Below are 13,840 nucleotides of genomic sequence, written 5' to 3' on the forward strand. Positions count from 1 at the left end.
TTCCCAGTCCGCCCCTCGTGGAAATTAATGGCGCAGACATGCGGTTTCATTTACTACACATAGGCCTACTGAAGCTCACAGTGTTTTCAGCCTCTGCCTCCTCAATATATGAGTACATGAACACATAATCTCTAGAACTGCTCTCTAGATCTCTAGAACTTCATGAGCATTTTACTTATTTTGAGAAAACTATCATCATATCATATACAAAGAGACACCAATGTTTCAGGAGTTTAGTTCCCAGAATAGGACACATGCTTATTAGATAACTGTATTTGAGTTGATGTATATGCTTTTATTTATTATTATTTTTTAATTAACTTTAATTTAATTAAAGTTTAAATTTTTTTCCAAACCATTGTTAGATGCAGTGTTTCCTGTAGTTATGCAAAGATTTGGTTTCAAAAACAGTATCAGTAAACTATTTCTTATGATTTTAAATCTGCATTGAACTTCAGATCAATCTCAAAGTAAAAGGCGGTACTAAAGTCTGATTTTGTGGTGGATGTGTTCAAATTTGATCATCTTAAATCAAGTGATGAAGGATTGTGAAAGTCTGACAGTGTTGAGCACTACTGTAAGGTTAACCCTGCATGGTGTAAATGTTTGAAAATGATTAACAGTTGCAAATAAACATTCATTCGAAATTTATAAAAGTAATCAAAAAGTAATCAAATGTAATCAGTTACATTACTTTAATAAAGTAATTGAAAAAGTTACACTACTATTACATTTTAAATAGGGTAACTTGTAATCTGTAACCTATTACAATTCCAAAGTAACCTTCCCAACACTGGTCATACAGTGCTACATACAACATACAATCAATCATAAACTAAACAGTGCTTGCATTGTTAAATATTCATGAGCTTTGTTCAGTCACAGAAACCTTCACATGCTTCATCAGGTAACCAAAAACAGGCATATTGATTTACATGGTGACATTTCCACAGACGGACAGACAAATTAAAGCCGGTCACATACCTGTTGCAAATCCAGTCAATGTTATTGACCTCATAAATATGTAAATAAGAATGGTAACCCAATGTTTACAAAAGTACAGTGTGAAATCTTGAAACCTGAATGTCCAGGATTAATTTCTAACTCATGATAAATTATTAATAGCGTGAGACAAGATAACCCATGATTACAATGTTTAGAATAGCCCTGGTTAGTGGTTTAAAGTGTGAAAAGCCAAGAATTGTCATATTGCTTAAGATTAATTTAATAAGTCAGTTATAGTGTACAGTGGGGCAAAAGGCGCACCAGGGTAAAAGGAGCATTTGATTTTATTCTTCTCTAAATCACTAGATTGCACAAAAACTTACCACAGCACTTTCCTAAACATCAATATTTCACTATGAGAACAGAAATTTTACTGATTCTTGACACAATCGCAAGCAGCAATGAAAAATGTATTTTGGAATGGATAGTATTGGTTTAACATTTAATGTTTTTATGTCTCTTATGATTTTCAGTGTTGTTCAAGGTAATAAAAAGTACAATAACTTATAACATGATAATAAGTAGCTGGCTGACTTTTTCATTTATTGACATGACATGGATAAATTCAGAGTCAGAGTTAACATCATTTTATTAAGTTGAGTGTCTACCTTAGAGATAATCATCATTTATAATGAAACCATCATATTTAAAAATCCAATATTAATGATAGAATATAATAAAATATATTTATTTTTACTACTGTAAAGACATAATACATTATTATGGGATCTCCTTCAAAGCTTTCAGAATATTTTTTTTAATATTTTTCTGTATTTTTTAAATTAGCATTTTAATGACAGCATACTTATTAAACAAACAAAAATTAATTATTTATCAAAATAAAAAGAAAACAGTACAGACTTGCTAAAGTGATTAATTTAGATTTACGCAAAACATATTATTTTAGCTAAAGTATTTATATACCCCTTGCCTCCTCATACATTTATACGATTTTTAAACAAAACAAACTTTTATGACTTATTTGCTCCATCAAAGTTCAATAAAAAACTTTTTTTCTGCAATCATGCACTATGGGAGTATTGTAAACCCTGCTGTACTTAATTTGTCCACGTGTTTGAAACTCTTTTTTTCTTGTTTGTGTGTGTGTGTGTCTCCATCAGCCTCCATCGTGATTGGGAAGTGGTGGTGTGAGATGGAGCCGTGTCTGGAGGGAGAGGAGTGTAAGACACTACCAGACAACTCCGGCTGGATGTGTTCCTCTGGGAACAAGATCAAGACCACGAGGGTGAGGGCTCGGAACATGCTGAACATCACTTCACACAAAAACACACACACATATACAATTTTTTCCAGAAAAAAATAAATATAATTTCCTGTATATTCTGAAAACAAGCTTTACCGGTTAAATGATTCAGTGACAAGAAAGACCAAGGGACACATGTAACTCTGGACCTCACTAACCTATTTATTCCTCATGATATGATGTGGCAGTAGCTCCTGCTCAGAGAACACATCTTCTTCATTTAGTCCTAATGCAGCGTTATAAAGGATGCTGTGCTGAGTTCAGCTTAAGAAATAAGGAACTAAATAAGTTCAGGACATCAAGACACAAGTCAGACAAATATAAACTAAACATCACAGCTCTGACAGGAAGTACACATGACACAATATTAAAACTTGATGAGCAGATCAGTATTCCCATACGCTGATTCAGTAGAGAGGTGACAGACAGCGGATCTGTGAGAGTCATGTGACAGTGAACACAAGTAGATAGTGTTACAGGGGGTTTGGTCCCTCCTTGGCATCTGCACGTGTTTAAACTATCCCAAGCCCTGCTTATCTGATGGTGGCTGGATGATTTTCGAAATTTCCAAGGTAAGATCATGCATACAAACCTAATGAACCAGAGAAAGCATCTCTTGATTTATTAGTGTGATATAACTTTAAAGAGAATTCATAAAATAATGTGCGCACTTGTGTCAAGCTTAAAAGCAAAGTTTATGCAAAAATGAAAATGTTGTCATTATTTACGCACACTTATGTCGTTCCAAACTAATATGTCATTTTATGCTCTTTCCTTACAACAATGTCAAGACTAGGAGCTTTCAAGCTCCAAAAAAAGAAAATAAATAAATTAAAAGAAAAACAGAACCATAATGTGCTATTATCTGCTAGATTTCTGAGGAACAGGTAATCAGATCTTATTTACTGATTATTCATAAATTCAAAACTCGATATTCACTGATAATCCTGCCCTAAAGCTCACGTCTAGCCCAATTTTGCATTCATTTTTGTTTAAATTCAAAAATGAAATGTCATGTTTGGTTACTACAAACACAAGAACCAGTGCTGAAGCATCTGATCCACCATTTTGCAATTTGGATGTTTGAAGACGAAGGCGATGACTAATCTAAATTAATGCTTACTAAACGTTCAGTCTTTACCTCACAAAAGCATACATTTTATATGAAATATAGCATAAAAATCATTGACTACAACGTTTTTGTTCTTATTTACAGTAGATTACTATGCACTCTCATTGTTTGGCAATAATTGTGTAGCAATTCTTCAAAGATTTCTACTTTTGAGTTCCATGTAAAATAAAAAAAAATGGTTTGGGGCGACATAAAGTAGAGTAATTGAAATTTTAAGGTGAATTATTCCTTAACCTCCAATTGAGATTAAACAAAAGAAAAGGACCGTAAAGAAACAACCATATTTAAAGGAAATTGGGAAATAAAAGCCTGCTATTATTAACTATTAAACTTCCTCTTTTTTCCCTTCATATCTTCCTTCCCAGAACACCCAACCATATTCAACTTTTTAGCTCTGAGGGCCACCAAAGCTGGCTCGCTAGAAGCTCAGTGGTGTCCTTCTCCTCATCAAGGTTGGCGTTTCCATTTTTTTTTAAAACATCTTGAGCCATATGATTAGACTTGTACATTTTAATCACTGCTCATCAAAATCATTACACTCCCAAGCATAATTATTGCTGAGTCAGTGTTTGTGTTTGTGAGCTTGTTTATGTGTTGCGGATGATTAAAAAGCCACAAATATATTCCTCCTCCAGTGTCTATACTCCCGTCAGCGTAATTTCTAAGCGTGTGCACACATGAACATAATGAAAAATGTGAACATGGCGCAGTAATTACCGAATACAAACCGATGAAGTAACAGATGCACAAGCAAACAGTCTTTGTCGTGTGCAGTCACACACTCCAAAACCTACTGTGCCATTGTCCTAATGCAGCATAATTGCGTGCATGCAAGCACGCAGTCACAGTCACACACCCAGGGACAGGCTCAAATTAATGAGCATGCAAACACACACACGGCGAAAAGGGCTCAAGCGTGACCGTGTAGTCGGTAATAAGTGCATAATGCAGAAATCATTATATTGCCTTGTCGTTTGCTTCCATTGTCTCCCATTTTGTAAGCTCCTAGGCATGGTGAGGATTTGGTTGCAATGTATGTTTGTGGGTTCCCCGACATTATCCCAGGGTGTATTTGTTTAAGTGTGTGTAGGTGTGCACGTCCTGTTTGAGTAGTGTGTGACCTCCTAGCCTGGAGTGTCTGATCTGCCCCACTGGGGAGTTGGTATCTATTTGAGTCCAGCGCTGGCTTTCTATAAACACCTTTGACCATCTTGCTGGCTCGGTCACCTTCATCCCCCATCCCGACCCCACACTCCCTCCCAGTCCTTTCAAGGCAATCTAGGCACGTTTGTCTATGATCAGAGCAAACAAAAAGAAAGCTAAATGCTAAAACCATCACTTGCAGTATTTTTTTTTTGCTCTGAAAACTACGGTTTAAGCACTCACGCTTACACACACAAGCTTGTTTACTCACAAACGCTGGTGTGGCGTCCATTCTCGTTTTTTCAAATTGGCATGTGAGTAAGAAAAAGCCAAAGCGTGTGCCTGACACCCTTTTTTCTCTTTTTTTCTTTATGTCTTACAGAGAGGGAGTCCTCCTTGCCTGTAGCTCCAGACAAGGCAGGCCTCTTTTGAGGAAGGCACTCAGTGAGAGAGGCTAAGAGACACCCTCACCCTCGCCCTACATAGACCTACTTTTACCTGTTCCTAATGGCTATATCATTCAGTTCCTTAAAATACAACCAAGATCACTGTGTAAACAAAAAGACAAGGTTTACATCTTCCCCCAGTTTATGTATCTTCCCTGCCTCATTTGAGAAGAGAGATGGACTCAACCTGTAGCTATTGCACAGCTGTGAGCCTTTTTCTCCAGGCTGGATAAATCACCTCAGGACTGGCCCCTAAATCCAGCTGGTCTCGAACGTCAGAGGCCAGAACAATTTCCGTGGATAAGAATCCTGATCTTATTAATATTCATAGGTATCTATACATACATTTAGATAGATGGTGAAGTGTTCAACATGGACATATTGACGGTATCTAAAATCTATTTACTTATGCAGAGATTTAGAAACATAAATATATGATTTCTTTATATTATATTTATATTATACATATATCTGTATAGTTACATTTTACAGTTGTAGACATTTTTGAGCCCATAAACCCACAATTAACCACTTTTCTACTGTGTAAAAAAGTAATAGGCGGATAAATGTACAATGACAATCATTTTAATTCCAATTTACCATACTATTATATTGATATTTTTAAGTCTTATTTTTCATGAAGCAACTGGTTAAAAGACATGCAAGACCAAACATTGTAACGCTTAAAAATTTCAGTGATACAAAGTCACAGTGGATGGGGCCAATTGTCTATTAGTTAAATAGAGGCCTTTTTCTCACACAAACCTATCATATGGTTCATGGTGACTTTAATGTATTGTATAAATAGAATGGATTACATCTATTATTGTATGGTGCATTTGTCATTCTTTGGTGAAATACTTTGTTGAGATAAATGCATTAAATACCGTAAATGTGATGGCATTGAACATGTTTCATAAATCTCATCAGTGAAATACAATTTGATCAACCTAATAATTCCATTAATTCAATATTATATTAAGCTAAAAGGGTTCAGAAACGTTTTATATATCTCTAAGGTTGTTTATATGTGACATGCATACAATTTAGATGCTGTCAATATGTTAATATTGTACATTTCAGTTTCAATATACAATATACATGTCCTAGAACTACACTTTAATGAGATCACATTGGGATAAGGGGTGTGAGTACTCAAATCCAAACAATTTGTCCAGATATTTTTTCCTGCATGTTCCACAAATAGACACTTTTACAAGGAAACAGCATGTTTAGTTCTCAGAAAATGTAATGGCTTGCTGTTTCCTCAAGTATGTCTTTGAAACACATGTTCTTAACAGGAGACTTTTTTACAAGATACCTGTGCTGTTTAAAGAATCCCATCTGTGTGGATTTTCAGAGCAAAAGTAATCTGCCAAGTGATGGTTTAAGATTAAATCACATGATGATTAAGTCAGTTTGTCCCAAGAGTCCTGTTAAACCCAGAGCCTTGACTGTATCTGTATCCCTTTCAGCTGTCAATGTCACATTAAATTAATTCTAACACATTCATGCTGTCTGGAGTCTTGCTGTATGCTAAGTCACATTCAACAGCTGCATAGTCTAAACCAGATTACATTTTTAGCGCATGGAGCATGCACAACAAAATTGAGATATCATTTGAGAATTAAAATGCAAATGGTGTACAACAAATGTCTTGTTATGTGACTTTTAACCCTGGATCCAGCCAATCAACAGAAGCAGTAGCAGACAGTAGAGGACACCTGAGCAGAGATGGACGAAATATGGCAGCATTTACATAGAGTCCAATATAACAAACCACACTGGGAGCGACAGATCCATACATACTAGCAGACAGCCGAAGACAAATTGCATCAGGGTCACTATACTGCTTTTTGCGTAGTATGTGGGGGTTGGAAGTATGCACAGCATGCAAAAGTGCTTATTTGGAGAGGAAAGACAAGGAAAATTTGGCTTACGACAAACTAAATGCTTAGCAAAAAAAAATAAAAATCTGACACAGAACTGTCAGTTAACGTTTACATGTATATAAAATAAGCATTTAAGTCCAGCAAATCTGATTATTTTAAACAAAGTGATTTTTGCATCTTTTCTCAAAGAAGCAGCTGTTTTCCCTTTGTCTCATGTTAGTATTGGTGCAGTGCCACAGTAGTGCAGGATATTACCAATGTTAGTCAGGGTGCTGTGTTTGTTTGCCATTGGCTGGATAACCTCTTTTGATTGGCATGAACTGGTCCCTTTCCAGAGGGGATCCGTTATGATGGACAGCTCCTCCTCCTCTGCCGTGCCTTGCCCAGGATGATGGGAGCACGTGGAGCGTAACTCTGCCGCATGATAGCTGTCTCTCTGTCGGGTTATAGTGGGCCCCAAGGGGTGCTTCTAATTTCTGTCCCCAGTCACTCTCTCTGTCTCTGTCTATGTCTCTCTCTCAATCTGTAGCTCACACCTGGCTGCCTTCCTTCACATCTAGATGGGGAAATGTCAGCATATGCTTTATGCGCTGAGAGCGAAGCCACAGGCTTGAGCATTTAATTAGCTTCATTGCACTACTGACATCACAACTTTATTATAAAAACGCCACCTAGCTCTGAGTGGGATAGATTGATTGATGGATTAATGATTGGGCGATTTTGGAAATATTGTATGTGAAATAATCATTCCAGTAAAGTACTTCTTTAGACAGACAGAGAGATACATGGACAGACAGGCATATCTGTCTAGCTATCATAGATAGATAGATAGATAGATAGATAGATAGATAGATAGATTTATTTCTGATGTCTATCATCTATCTATCTATATCTCTGTTTGTCTGTCTATCGTTCTACCTACTCATCTAGAGACAGAGATCGACCTATCTGTCTATCTAGACAGACATACATACAGAAGATACAGTAGATATGCGAACAGTTAAATGGATGGCATAATAACTCAGCAGTGGTGTCATAATATATGTGGCGTGTTTGAGATTGACATTAAACATTCATTGTGTGAGGACTGCTATGTCCGTTCATTGACAAGCTTTCTGGAAGCACATCAAAAGACGATTTGCGCTGACATAAGACTGGCTAATCGTTACTGACTGTGGCTGTTATCGTGCATTTCCTCCAGTCTGAGGAGGGAGAAGACAAATCGTTAATAACGGTCTGAGTGAAGCACAATGTAGCATTGAGAGCAAGACACACTCACCAGACAGACTAAATACACAAAGAGAGAAAACGAGGGATAGAGAAACAAAGAGGAAGAAAAGAATCTTATTTCCCTCTTGGCAATGCTACTGAGCTCTTTTCACTGTGCAGTGTAAACAGGGAACATACAGAGATTGAAGATGGCAGATGGGCAACTGAACACATAGACATTGACTCACACTGTGCCAATCGCTCCATTACCAGTATAGATGTGTTATAGTAGACAAATTACAATCATTTATAAACAGACAATAGCTCCACAGCTCAAAGGAGATTTCTTTGCTGATTTGAAAATATAGAATCTGGGAATCGTTCTTCACAAGCATTTCACCTTTGTTCTAAGCATGCATGTGTGTTTTCTCTCTCTTTTTGTCTGTTTTCAGATTCATCCCCGGACCTAACAAAGAGCTCTTTCACAGGCAGTGAATGTGGATTCTTTCTGTCAGAATGGACGAAACCATTCATTCAAAGGGGTGTTTGACTGAATTACCTGTGACTGAACAATAAAGAAGGACATTCTTGGGGATAAAGATGAGATTTGCTCATTCAGTGCCAAGGAATATGACAAATAGAAATAAAGCAGGCTAATCTGTGTTTTTGATCAATGAGCCCAACGCTGCAGACTCGACCGTGTCCAATTCTCTTGATTTTCTGCGTTTCTCCTGACCACCTTCCTCTGGTTCTAAACTCATACAGCTTAGGGGAGCCTATTTGAAGACTTTGCCTCCCTAGGTAAACTGGACAATCCTGATTTAAGCTGTGAATAACTGTATGAAGGCTCATGACGGATAAGCACTGGTCTGTGAAAATGAGGTGGAAATCAATAGGAGATTTTTTTTTTTCCATCCCAGCATCAGTTTGTCGTTCCACGTCGGCTTTGGTAACAGACTAGGAGCTTGTGAAGCCGTGCTATTTCCCTTTCACTTCTGAGTTTACCGCTCACCGCTAGTGTCCCACATGCTGTCCGTTTGGAATTCCCCCAAGTCAAGGTCACCTCACTGTCTACTTGGGCCAGATATCTTTTTATTTGTCAGCATGCTCAATGTATTTTGTGGGAGCTTTGTATTGAAAGTAACTGTATATATTTCTGTATATATACATATAGATACATATTAAAAGACATCATATGAAGATCTATCATGCCCTAAAACCTGTTCAGTGGGTTTGAATTAAGACTGTATTCATAGTTGTGGTTCCTTGAACAAGAAGTACAATTAATCCCTAATTTAAGGCTGTCTGTGAAAATACATATTCTCTTGATGTAATGGAAATCTGGCATATTTTGCTTGAATGAGAATCTGTTCCATTGGATCCATTATGAAAAAAAGAGGAAAATTCACTAAATAGTTGCAACATTTTTGTACACAATATTTCAGCGCAAACCTATTTTTTTAGTGCTAAAATATTCCTGAGCTGTAAGTATTTAAGTAATTGCCATTCATTTCAAACAAGTTTCCATGCAAATTAGGCTTATTATAGATTGCGGCTTATTCACAAAACTGTACTGCTACTCTAGTGCTACTACCACCGTTGGAAATCAGATGGCAAATGACTTTATGTACATTTTCTACTGATCACAGCAAAAGTAATTCAACACGTAATGAGCAAATACTGGTGAAGAGCAGATGTGTGGAGTAGTCAACTACACTTGGTGCTGTACTGTCCCAGTAAAGTACGTCAAATTTTGGTAGTGTATCCAAAGTATCCTACACAAACTACTGTAGTAAACAGAAGCAACCAGCAAGTTTGAGAACTGTGCCATGCACAGAATTATGCAAATTTTGTTATCCGATTTGCATAATTCTGAATCGGGCACTTCAACACAGCAAACAATGTAATTATTTGCCTCTGTCGGTGGACGCAACTCATTCTTAGTAATTTCGCAGGGATATCAGTCTATCAGTCCAACAAAAGAGGCCACAATCACCTATTGTTACTCAGATTACCATTGATATTTACCTATAGCCAGCTCAGTCCATGATTAAGTTTGTTCTATGCTGTTCTGAGAATAGATAGACTTCATCATGCTTGTGTAGGTTTCATAAATACAAGATATTAATTTTGTTAAATGTGATAACCATGATAAGCAAACACTGGATCTGTGTCACTGGACAGAAACCTGACACAGTTCAGAAAAATGAAGCCCTAGTTTGATAGGGTCAGTGTCGTAGGGAAGATGAGATCTCATTTTCAAGAGATTCATTTTCTGTGTAATAAAGTTTCAAAGAGTTGGCAAAAAGCGGGCTTCATTTCTCTTTACTGGCATCAGTAGACATGCAACTACGGTAGCTCTGGTAGATAAACATGCAGCCTTATCAGAATTAAATCAATATTAAAATGGTTTTCTATACACTGTGTCTACTTTTATGTCTCTGTTAGTAATGCTGTTCTCTGATTAGCATGTTTTATCCATTTAATTACACACGTTGTTGCTGCTGACATTTTATGTCATCCATGGATGTGGGGAACATTGATGTTTTAAACAGATTTCTAGAATTCAGACCATTTTTTGGTCTGCTAAAATAATTATAGAAATCAAAACAGTCCAAAAACAAAGCCAAAGCAGGACAGTTACACATCTCCAGGCAACACACAGTAGTGTTGTTCCTGAATGAATCAGTGGTTTTGAATGCATTACTGGAGTGAATCATTAAATGACGCACTCATAAAACAGTTGCTTGTTTCATTTCTGAATTAATCAGGGTTTTGAACGAATCCTTTGAGTGAATTATTCAGTGCCTCACCTATAAATACAGTAACTTGTTTTGTTCCTGAATGAATCAATGTTTTTGAACAAATTGGTTGCTGCCACCTACTGGCATAACAATGTAACCTGCAGAAAGAATCACTGAAAATCACCAGAATGACTGTCTGAAATCAGACTGGAGAATCAGAACTAACTGTTGTAGAATCATATTTCTTCATATATATATAATATATATATAATCTCTGCTTTTTTGTTTCAAGTCATTTTTTCTATCAGCGAAGTCACAGAGGGCTAGAGACTGACAGCTACATCGATCTCCCAGCAGTTTTCCCAGAATGCTAAGCAGGGAATTACAAACAAAAAGCTGTGTTTTCTCTTCTTCAATGAGGCGTTCCCACATTTTGTTGTTGTTTTTCTATCTAAAAGGATACAGAGCAGCTCAAAGCCTCAGTGTGCATTTAATGCGTTATAGGAACCAGGACCTCAACAGCAGACCTTTCATGAGAAAAAGACGCCGCCGCTGAGATTATTGTGGGGGGAAAAGTATGTAAATGGGAATCAAGGGATTTTTTCGTTGTGTATTCGGGGTTTTAATGTGGATGGGTCGTAAAAGGTGCTTTGGGATGGATGCTTAACGAAGAACTCAGTTCTGTTACATGCATCTGCTTTTTCTGAGTAAGAATGCTGGTGTCTTGCTGTGAAGAGAGCCCTGCTTCTTTTTAGAGCAAGAATTGCCTTTGCATAGATAACCGAATGCATTTACCGTCGCCCAATTCTTTGTTGTTTTGCTGAGGAAACTTCAGTCGAGTTCTAGGAAGAGGCTTCTGCTCTTGGCTTTATTTATAACCATTGTATGATTATTTGAATGGGAAAGTTATTGTACATTACAACATTACAGGCCATGTTTACAATGACTGCAATAATGAATGCTATCGAAAATACTCTGAAAAGTAAATGTCAACAGCATTTTCTTATACCTTAATTCAAATATAGTCATGTTTGGAATAAGCCTAATTGAATTAAAGAAATAGTTGACCCAAAAACTAAAATTCTATCATTGCTTACTCACCCTTGTGATGTTCCAAACCCAAATGACTCACTTTTTTTTTCTTTTCTTTTTTGCAGTGTAGAAGGTAAGATATTTTGTCAACATTAGCTAGTATTATGACAAAACTTCTTGTTTTTTCAGCATTTTAATTAAGTTATATTATAATATTTTATTAATAATATTAATTGTATTGATAGTAATATATTCCTTTATAACTTGGTTGTCTTCAATGTCACTGCTTTCTAAGACTCACAAAAGAGTCACTCTCACAATAACCTATGATGATGTATAGTTTCGCACTGAATCACTAAACTGGTCATAAATATGAAAAACACTAAGGTCTGAAAAATAAGTAACTATGAAAAAAAACTTTTTTTTAAATAGGTTGCCTATTGTTTTGACAAGTTAAATAAATAAAGGCTTTATTTAAGTCTTTTTGATCAAAAGACAAGCCTCATCGATGGTAGAGCCTTTTTCATCACAATATTTATTCTCATCCACTCCCAATCTTCATTGAATCTTCTTGATGTTTCTCTGGCCCTTGATGGGTTTAATACACATACAAAAACTCTTTCTTAGCTAATTCTCTTGTTTATTCATACACTTGTTTATTTTGCCCGAACATTGATTTTTGTAGTCTTTTTCCAAATCAAGAATTAATATGGAATATTTAATCAACACCTAGAAGCTAAATGTTACATTTGAGAATAGCCTACAAAAATATGATTTTAGTATTTTGAAAGTATCATTTTAATAATTTAGTATTAACATAATTTTTGTATTATGAAGTATTTTGAAAATTCTGCAAGTGCAAAGTGCTATATAGATATACGTGTACATATAACTGTACTGATTCATAAATAGAAATGAAAATGGCTTCTTGCAGGTGGACAGTCTCGGTGGACAATTGTAGTGCTGTGAATACAGATATCTGTAGCAGGTGCCCAGCAAACAAAGGAGCCAAACCCTTCAAGCGTGTCATTTTTAATACAAACTATATGCTGAAGATGAATCAGCAAATTTCTGTATGTGTAAAGTGATGAACATGTCCAAAACCCTGCTCTACATCACCGTACAATCCCACTATGCAAGACCAGAAGATCAATAAAATGCAGGTCAACACTGCACTCCTGCTGGGTCATCAGATTCACTCCTGACAGCAGGACAAAGACTTCACTACAGCAAGTAAAGAAAGCTGAAACTTAAGGCTTCAAGCACAACTCTGTTTACTTGCTGATTCTTTTACTGGCCCTTTTTCCACCCGTTTGCTCAGCTATTCAATTCAACGGTAGAAAGTGCTCATGCTCTAGGCAATGGGCAATTGATTCCCATTCTATGAAGAGAGGCTTTCTCGTCAAACCGCACTGACTGACCCATTTACAGTAAATGCTGTTTCCTGTAGTAAGCTGTAATTTTTTATTTTTTTATCCATGTTTATTTTCACTGCATTTGTAACTGCAAACTAATAAATGTTCTGTCGAAATGTCATTCGTAATTTTTAATGAGTGTTTTTGTTGTATTTGTGAGTGTGAGAAACTCAGTAACACGCTAGTGTGACACAAGGAAAGGTTCATTCACCGGGGGTGATTGCTGGATCAAGGATGTTCCTTTAATCATAACTAAATAGCACAGTGTGTTTCTAAATTTAGCTTCAGATTCACAATGAACTGGTTTGAAGGACACTCTCAAGCTCTGGAGAGATAAATCAGGGTCAGCGGTTTGTTTTGATAACAGCTCTGGGATTTTCAGTGTTCATATCACTCTGCTTGTCTGTGTCTTTGAATTTCAGACAGACTTGTCAGTCTGTGCATTAGTGGTGGGGATTTTTCAATGACTCTTTCTCAAGGTTACCTCGATACTCCAGTAGGTGGCGACACGTGATTGTCCTTATGAGTGAATCACTGACTCATTCATTCAAGTGATCC

At 36.6% G+C, this 13,840-nt stretch overlaps 1 long non-coding RNA gene across 1 annotated transcript; it reads left to right on the forward strand.

The window, feature by feature from the left end:
- Positions 1-2,179: 2,179 nt before the first annotated feature.
- LOC107696814 (uncharacterized) lies at positions 2,180-9,428 on the forward strand. The gene is made up of 3 exons (XR_001635128.1): positions 2,180-2,251; positions 3,767-3,853; positions 8,544-9,428. It is a non-coding gene; the product is annotated as an uncharacterized LOC107696814 (long non-coding RNA).
- Positions 9,429-13,840: the final 4,412 nt, after the last annotated feature.

The sequence above is a fragment of the Sinocyclocheilus anshuiensis genome, unplaced genomic scaffold (assembly GCF_001515605.1).
Source record: "Sinocyclocheilus anshuiensis isolate Anshui unplaced genomic scaffold, SAMN03320099.WGS_v1.1 scaffold710, whole genome shotgun sequence".
Classification (NCBI taxonomy): Eukaryota; Metazoa; Chordata; class Actinopteri; order Cypriniformes; family Cyprinidae; genus Sinocyclocheilus; species Sinocyclocheilus anshuiensis.